Source organism: Terrapene carolina, unplaced genomic scaffold (genome assembly GCF_002925995.2).
Source record: "Terrapene carolina triunguis isolate 2854851 unplaced genomic scaffold, T_m_triunguis-2.0 Scaffold33146, whole genome shotgun sequence".
Taxonomy (NCBI): domain Eukaryota; kingdom Metazoa; phylum Chordata; order Testudines; family Emydidae; genus Terrapene; species Terrapene triunguis.
This window is the reverse complement of record NW_020697497.1, coordinates 10,047-19,314: the sequence shown is the minus strand read 5'-3', so window position 1 is coordinate 19,314 and position 9,268 is coordinate 10,047. Positions and strand designations below refer to the sequence as shown.

At 49.2% G+C, this 9,268-nt stretch overlaps 2 non-coding genes across 2 annotated transcripts; both read right to left on the bottom strand.

Annotated features, from left to right (window-relative positions):
* Positions 1-4,585: 4,585 nt before the first annotated feature.
* Positions 4,586-4,659, bottom strand: TRNAT-AGU. Its single transcript has one exon. It is a non-coding gene; the product is annotated as a tRNA-Thr (tRNA).
* Positions 4,660-8,639: 3,980 nt separating this feature from the next.
* On the bottom strand, positions 8,640-8,721 carry TRNAS-AGA. Its single transcript has one exon. It is a non-coding gene; the product is annotated as a tRNA-Ser (tRNA).
* Between the last annotated feature and the right edge of the window lie 547 nt (positions 8,722-9,268).

The following is a 9,268-nucleotide window of genomic DNA, read 5'->3' as shown; positions in this document are numbered from 1 at the left end:
GTTTAATTTGCCAGCCAATACAGATAGTTCTTAACTGCTGCTGAATCTTTGGTAAGAGTCCCTGAACAAAAGCAGCCCCTACTGCCTCTCTGGCATTTTCAGCTGGCTGAGCAATTCCCGAATGTTGTTCAAAAACCTTCGTCAGTCTATCTAGATAATCAGCAGGGGACTCTCCTTTATTCTGTTTACAGTGGGTAATCTTTGTCCAATCTGTCTTCTTAGGGCAGACTTCCATAACAGAATTTAAGAGACGGTCCCTAGCCTCTCTTAAGTCACGCTCAATTCCAGGGTCGGCACCTCGCCAAGCTGCCTGTCTGGTAAGCTGTTGTTGAACTTCGGCTGGCATAATCATCCGTAAGAGTTGATTAATGTCTGCCCAAGATGGATTATAACACTGAACCACTGTCCGGAACTCTTCTCTAAATTTTTCTGGCTCCTCCCTAACTTTAGGAAATTCCTTTACCAAGTTAGATCTCCTGGTGACCACGGGGCATGCACTGTAACCAACTGTCCTGCAGTCCTGGGCAGTTCTCTTAAAGGAGCCTGGAGTGTCTGTGCTAGGCTTCTAGTAAAATAACGGGTACCCTCCTCAGAAGGACCAGAGTCCGGAGAGCTACTGGGAGGATCAGAATCATCCCTGTGTGGTGAAGAGGAGGGTTCTCTCATAGGAGAAGAAAGAACAATTTGTGCAGCTGATACACGCGGTGGTGAAGCTGACACTACCGGGCAAGGTTCGTTAGCAGGCGCAGCCTGCGGAGGGGGAGGAGGCACGGGCTGCTGCTGCTGAATGTTACTGAAAAAATCTACAATGTCCTCAGCAGTTTCCTCTTCACTGTCAGCCCTAACTAATTGGGGATAAAGAGGAGCAGAAGGAATTGCTCGAGCAGGAAGACATCCGGATGCCTTACATTTAAGTTGTAAATTGTGTACTTGGGTTTTTAATTTTTCCTGGGAGTCTTTTAGACTCCGCACCCGAGACTCATAGAGTCTCTTTGTTGCTTCCTGCCACCAATAGACAAATTGCTCCCACTGCGTATCAGAGGCTTTTGGCGAAGCCAGGCCTTCTCTGAGATATGTAAGTTTATCTAAATCGAAGGTACCTTCTAGTGGGCATTGTTTAGATGGATTTGCATGTGTGTAAAGATTCCAATTATCTAAATACCTGCAGGTTGTCAGACCGTAATGTACGTACATGAAATAAGCTGGGGTACCCTTAGGGGGTGAGAGGGAATCCTTAGACTGTCCCCCACCCATTTTCCAATCACACACACAGGGAGGATGCCCTGTCCGCGCTAGCTTCACATAAACTAAGGATCTCTCCCTACAGGGTACTCACACAGGAGAGACTAACGAGGATGGCCAGGACCCTCCCTTCAGCAAAGAGCATCGGCTAGTCTCAGAGAGACGGTGCTGCTTACTCTCGTTGCATCCAGTGAGATGATCAGACTGTCAGTGGCTCACACAGAGAGGAAAAGGGGAGGGAAGATGGGTTCACACACTCCTAGACCCAGGTAACCTCCTCGCCGGACGATGCCAGGCTGAGTTAGCCCACCGTGGGTCGGATCTCCTAAAAGATCCTCTAGATACCGGGCTTGCGTTAGAGTAGTTCTGGTCATGAGCCAAAAGACTTCACAGAGTACTCTGGGCGTCTTCTGGTAACTCTCAATTCACACTGGTGTACACACACACACACACACACACCAAGGCCTCTATCTCCAAATACCACGATGCATCTACACTATGAGGCGGTAACAACCCCTCTTGAGGCGGTAAACAAGCCCTCTGTCCGGACTCAACACACTATGAGGCGGTAACAACCCCTCTTGAGGCGGTAAAAACCCCTCAGCACCGGTGCATACCTATGCATCTCTCATATGCATATGGAGGCGGCCAAACTAACAGGTCCCCAGAACCGCATACAACTACCTTATTGGGGGCGGCAAAACAATGCCCCAGAACCGCTCTGCATCTGACTTTGCTGCACAGTCAATAAATTCGGATGGCGTGAGCCCAACAGGGACAGACGGCCCCACGGACAGTCCTCCTCCGACACCCCAGTAGAGATTTCAAAAGGTCTCTTACCTCTATTGTGGCGCCATGGGGTTAGAAGGGGAATGATCCGTAGCAGCTGCTGGTGCCTCTGCGGGCGTTGCCATCCCGGACGAGCCCCCAAATTGTCAGAGAATAACAGAGTTCTCACTTTTTGTTTGGGTGCAGCAAGTCAGATACTTATTTTCTCTAACAATTCCGTAGAGGGAGAGAGATAAACAGGTCTCTCTACAGGTAAACTGTGACGTTGTGCAGTCTATATGGTTTTATAAAAACATGATAATAAGTAAATATAATGTAACTGAGATAGTTTTATAAAGATTTGATAATAAGTGAATATAATGCAACTGGGATATGCTTCGTGCAAAAGGTCTCTTGTAAGGTATCATTACAAAGCTCATAATCTACTGAGTGTGATCATCCTATTTGTAGAAATGTACCACTCTTGTATCTAAAACTAGAAATATAAAACATAACTCTGAGGGCCTATTGTAATTATGTAAAGTGTGGGCCATTAATGATGGTTTGGAATCTTGATGACTCCCATTAACAAGGACCATTGTCTGCAGATGGCTGTGTTTACCTGTTAGTCTTCCTGTATATGTGTGTGCTGGCAAGTGGGCAATGAAGTCTGGCAGTGACATGTGATCATGTCACCTGAACTGGAATCCAGCTTTAACCTGGTGATTTTCCAGTGAGGGGGGGTGGAAACCCAGAGGGACAAAGGGTTCCCGCCTTATGCAAAAGATATATAAAGGGGTGGAAGAGAACAAAGAGGAGAGGAGCCATCATGAAGAATCCCCTAGCTATCACCTGAGCTGGAACAAGAGCTGTATCAGAGGAAAGAATTGTGCCCAGGCCTGGAAGGTGTCCAGTCTGTGATAGAAGCTTACTGAAGCATCTCTGAATCATAGAATCATAGAATATCAGGGTTGGAAGGGACCTCAGGACCTGAGGGTGAGATTATCTGTATTTAGCTTGATTAGACATAGATTTGCGCATTTTATTTTATTTTACTTGGTGATTTACTTTGTTCTGTCTGTTACTACTTGGAACCACTTAAATCCTACTGTCTGTATTTAATAAAATCACTTTTTATTTAGTAATTTACTCAGAGTATGTATTAATACCCGGGGGAGCAAACAACTGTGCATATCTCTCTATCAGTGTTATAGAGGGCGAACAATTTATGAGTTTACTCTGCATAAGCTTTATGCAGGGTAAAACGGATTTATCTGGGTTTAGACCCCATTGGGAGTTGGGCATCTGAGTGCTAAAGACAAGCAAACTTCTGTGAGCTGTTTTCAGGTAAACTTGCAGCTTTGGGGCAAGTGATTCAGACCCTGGGTCTGTGTTAGAGCAGACGGGAGTGTCTGGCTCAGCAAGACAGGGTGCTGGAGTCCTGAGCTGGCAGGGAAAACAGAAGCAGGGGTAGTCTTTGCACATTGGGTGGCAGCTCCCAAGGGGGTTTCTGTGATCCAACCCATCACATAAACAATTACAGCAAACCTTTATACCTTTCATTACAGACAATAATAAGCAACAGCTGCATTTTGTTTATACATAGGCCATCTTGATATCTTATTTTTCTCACTTGTTTTGACTCTAGTCTACATACAATATTTTCTACATATTATCTACACAAGGTCGCAACAACTTCTCACACAGTTCTTTCCCACTTGCCTCACACAATCCTCGCTTCTACAAATCTCGCGTTATTAGGGTTACAGTTAGCCTGACTCTTGCTAACGAACTGTCATGCATTGCATTCCTTCCTGTCAGTTCTTTCTCTGCTTCCACAGGTTGGTCTGGCAAATTTAGAGCTTGGCTACACTTGCAGATGTAGAGTGCTGGGAGTTAAACCAGCCTTCGGCGAGCGCAGCACGGAAAACGCTGCCGTGTGTTCACACTGTCAGCTGCAAGCGCACTGGAGTGGCCACATTAGCAGCTCTTGCAATGCCACAGAGAGCAGTGCATTGCGGTAGCTATCCCAGTGTGCAAGTGGCTGCAACGTGCTTTTCAAATGGGGGACGGGGGTGGCGTGTGACAGAGAGTGTGTTGTGTGTATGTGGGGGGAGAGACAGTGTGTTTGGGGGGCTGAGAGTGTGTCAGCATGCTGTCTTGTGTGTTCAGACAGCAGCAGACCCCCCTCTCTCACACACACATGCACAACAGCAGCATTACACCTCAGTAGTTAGGGTGCCTGGGGCTGCTTTAATGTGCTCTAACTTGCAAGTGTAGCCAAGCCCCTAGACTTGCGACCTGACACCCAGGGTTATAGGGCAGACATAGTGACCCCCTTACTGGCCTCGGGGAAGCCCAAACCCTTGTTACTAAGGGCATTGAGGAGTCTCTGTCCCTTAATAACTTCTGGGAGCTCCACAGCTCCAGTCTTGTGATTTGATTCTTTCCAATGCTCCTCTCCAAAGAAGCCTTTTCCTTAGCTAGCAATTACTTGGATTGCCAAGAGAAGTCTCTTCTGTGTCCTAGAAAGACAGAGGAAAATGTGAGCAGAGGAGACAAAAGCCACACAACAAGGCACCACTGGGAGTTGAACCCAGGATCTCCTGTTTACTAGACAGGTGCTTTAGCCAGCTAAGCCATGGTGCCTGCCTCAAGGGCTGCATTGCAATTGTTCCACTTGATGGTCTAAGACAACACCTTCAAATTCCAAAGTACAGCTGTTCCCCATTTCCCTCACGACTTGCAGACCTTCAGTGTCTGGCTCTCTGTGCACAGTAAACCACAGCTGAGTTGGCAGAGGGCTTCTAACATGAGCTTCTCCCACCAGCTGCTCTCATCATATAGTGGTTAGTAAGTGCTCTGAGTTTGTGTTGCAGCAATCTCAGCTCAATTCTGAGTCACGGTAACCTTTTCATCAGCTCCAGACTTCTCATTTGCCACTTTCCAAGACGTAGTCTCAAGGAAGGCTCTCTCGATCTTGAACAAGCACAAGGATTGCGCTGCGAGGTCTTTTCTTTTTATGAGAAGAGATACAAAAAAAGGAACCTAGCAGGAGCCGCCGAGCTTGCCTCACCTCACGCTGGGGGAAAGTCACACTCACAGGTGAGTTCCTTCCCCCACCCGTACCCCTACCCTTCCCAGAGACCCCAGCAGCCAATCCCCTTCCTCAGACTGTGCTGCATTCGGCTCTCTCTAGGACCCAGCAGGCCTGCTCTTACATGCTCCACTGCTTCCCGTCTGTCTGGGCTCCGGGCAGAGCGGTGCCCCCAGGGGTAGCGTGGTGCCCTAGGCGACTGCCTGTTCTGCCTATGGCTAAGGATGGCCCTGCTAGCAGACAAGCTAGGCTCAGCAAGGAAGAACTGGCAAGCCAAGCCAGGATCTCCTGGTTAGTAGGAAGGCTCTTCAGCCAGCTCTTCCCAAAGATGACTATCTAGACGCCTTTTAACAGCCACTGCAGATGTTCACCACAAAAGAGACAAAGAGATGCCAAAATAGAGTTCTCCACTGCCCACAGACATCACATTATCAGGAGCTCCGTACACAGAGAGACCCCTGATGGTGGAAAAAGGCTTTGGCAGAGACTCTTCTAATAGCCATTGCCATATAGTGTTTAGCACTTTGTGTTCTGGCTTCAACAGCCACAGATGCAAATTGAGTGATGGGGACATTTTTCTTGTCTCCACATTTGTCGGGTGCCTCCTTTCAACACTTGTCACCAAAAGACCCGTTTCTTTGGCAAGCAATGTACGGCTAGGCAAAGGCAGTCTTCTCCATTTCCTCAGCAGCTCGACCAGGGTGTGGGGAGAGGAGACACATTCAGCCAGGCACCACTGGGTGCTGGATCCTAAATCTCCTCTTTACCCAGCAAGTGTCTGTTAGGTGGCTTTCCCTTCACCCCCTCCCCTGGTTCTTGTCATGCAGGCAGAAATCAGGAGACCAGAAGTCCGAAATGCAGGCAGTGCAATGTTCATTGGGGCTGTTTCCAGCAGGCATCTCCATAGCTCTACACGCCAGGAGAGTCTGTTCCCCAGTGTTCTGTTCCCAGATCTGACACCACAGAACCTTTATCCATGTCCCCCTTCCCCACTCCTCTTTCTTAGCAGGCCCAAATATACCTGCAGTGCACTCCTTGGTCCCACCTGCTGTAGAATTTTAAGGGCAGCCTTAGCCTGAGAGTGAGACCAGGCCAGGCTCCAGATTGCACCAAGGATGCTCAGGCACTAGAACTGCAGCAGCCACTACTCTGGCTTTTCTGTAATTAGCAGACTTCAAACCCGTGCACAGAGACCCCAATAGATTGCTAGTACATCATCTTATCCACAACTATTTCATTCACAGCCATCTCTTACCATACCATGGCTCTGTTCTCACTGAACTATCACTTCCAATTGTTTGCTCAGACCAGCTTTCACAACACACTCACTTGTGTAAGTGTGTCCATGGCTGAACAGCAAGTATTCCTGCCCAAGGAGTAATGGATCTAGGGGTTATAGTGGACCACAAGATAAATATGAGTCAACAGTGTGATGTTGTTGCAAAAAAAGCAAACGTGATTCTGGGATGCATTAACAGGTGTGTTGTGAGCAAGACACGAGAAGTCATTCTTCCGCTCTACTCCACGCTGGTTACTCCTCAACTGGAGTATTGTGTCCAGTTCCGGGCACTGCATTTCAAGAAAGATGTGGAGAAATTGGAGAGGGTCCAGAGACGAGCAACACGAATGATTAAAGGTCTTGAGAACATGACCTATGAAGGAAGGCTGAAAGAATTGGGTTTGTTTAGTTTGGAAAAGAGAAGACTGAGAGGGGACATGATAGCAGTTTTCAGGCATCTAAAAGGGTGTCATAAGGAGGTAGGAGAAAACTTGTTCATCTTAGCCTCTAAGGATAGAACAAGAAGCAATGGGCTTAAACTGCAGCAAGGGAGGTTTAGGTTGGACATTAGGAAAAAGTTCCTAACTGTCAGGGTGGTTAAACGCTGGAATAAATTGCCTAGGGAGGTTGTGGAATCTCCATCTCTGGAGATATTTAAGAGCAGGTTAGATAAATGTCTATCAGGGATGGTCTAGACAATATTTGGTCCTGCCATGAGGGCAGGGGACTGGAATCGATGACCTCTCGAAGTCCCTTCCAGTCCTAGAATCTATGAATCTATGAATAAATTGCAGTGGGGGAGGTTTAGGTTGAATATTAGGAAAAACGTTTTCACTAGGAGGGTGGTGAAGCACTGGAATGGGTTACCTAGGGAGGTGGTGGAATCTCCTTCCTTAGAGGTTTTTAAGGTCAGGCTTTACAAAGCCCTGGCTGGGATGATTTAGTTGGGGATTGGTCCTGCTTTGAGCAGGGGGTTGGACTAGATGACCTCCTGACGCTCCTGCGGTCGGCAGCTTTTCGCTGGTGTACAACCTGCAATGCCACGTCTGGCGACAAAACTGCCCTGGTTAGGTGACAAAATAAAACCACCTTGATGAGAGGCCTAGAGCTTTTTGCGGCAAACTTAAAGCAAGAAAGTATCAGTGTAGACCAGTGCTGGTCATTATAGCACCATAACTGGCCTCCGCCAGTATCCCACAATGCCCGCCATGAACTGGCTGCCCTGCATTCCTGCTACAGAGGCTGGGCCCCTCCCCGTTCATCGCTCCGGGAAGTTCTGACAGCTGAGCCTGCTGCTCTGCTCCGGCAGCCAGGAGCAAATCACTGCCGTGGAATGCGGCTCCCCCGCACTGCGAACACAGAGCTGGGGCGGAAGCTTCCTTACAGTGGGGGGGCCCCCGGCATCTGAACTGCGGCCCCACCCCCTCAGAACACCCCTTTCTCCAAGGTCCCTCACTCACTCCACCCCTTCACCCTGAGGTCCCAACCCCACACCACCCCTTCTCCCTGAGACCCCACCCCCCCCCCCCCCCTCCGCCCTGAGCCCCCCCCCCTCCCCTCCCCCGAGGCCACACCCACAGAACGCCTCTTCCCCCCAAGACTCCGCTTTGTCCCCCCTTCCGTCATTCATCCTTACAGCTGCTAAAAAGTGTTGGGGGCATGGCCCTCTAAACCCCCCATTTCCGGCACCCCAGAGCTAGGCAGGCAGCAGCGTGTGTGTGAGAGAGAGAGAGAGAGAGACTGCTGTGCTGTGCCATTGAGGGAAGCGGGGGCTGATGTCGGGGCTGTCCCCCTCCCCTGCCTCAGGACTGGTTCCTTCCAGCAGCTGTCTGAACGTAGAGACAGAGTGCCGACAGACTCCCTCTTCCCCAGCACACACACGGTCTCTGCCCCATCACGCACACTGCAGTTGAAAAGCAGCTGCAATCTAGTAGGAGGGCCATGGAACAATGGGATAGAGAAACCTGCATCATGTGATGCTGTACCAGCCCATGAGGCATTGCAAACCTTTCTCAAAGCACCCTGCGGCCAGTTGCACAGCAGGATAGCTACCCACAGTGCACTGCTCTCTGTGGCAATGCTCTGGTGACACAAGAAGTAGAGTGTGGACTTGCAACAGCGGTTTAATTAAAACGCTTTAACTAGAGTGGCATAGCTCTGTGGTGTAGACATAGCCTGACAGTGAGACAAGACCTAGCTTCCGTTAACACCAAAGATGCTCAGGCACTGAAACTAAAGAAACACCAGCTCCTCCGTAGTTGACAGGATTTAAACCGGCGTGGGGCGACCCCAATGGATTTCTAGTCCATCGCCTTAACCACTCGGCCACAACTACCTGCCTTAAACAGATTTCTCACTACACTCTAGTTCTGTTCTCACTGATCATTTCCAATTGTTTCCTCAGACCAGCTTCCACAACACACTCACTGCCGTGCCATTGTGTAAGGGTGTTCATGGCTGAACAGCGAGAATTCCTGCCTATTTCCCTTCCGGCTGGAGCAGGATGAGAGTGTGTTTGTGTTAATGACGTTGCTGTAGATTGTTGTTCATTTCCTGCCTTGATAATTCAGACAGTCCCTTTCCCATCATATCGCCAGCACATCAGTGATTGCAATAGCAGCCGCAGGCTTTCTCTGGGGCACTGAGCTTTGCCAAGGGGTTGGTGGCTCCTTTCTTTCCTCACCATGGAGTAAACGCAGCTTTTTATTCTACCCTTGATGTTTCATGGACTAACAACAGCAGGAGAAAGAAAGAGCCGAGCCAATAGCTCCCTGGCAGGGATGCAGGTACCACGTCCCCTCTGTCTGACCATCGCCATTGCAGGAGAGAAGGGTTCACTGGAATCGAACGCCCTGGCTCAGACCAGAGACACAGGGAGGTTT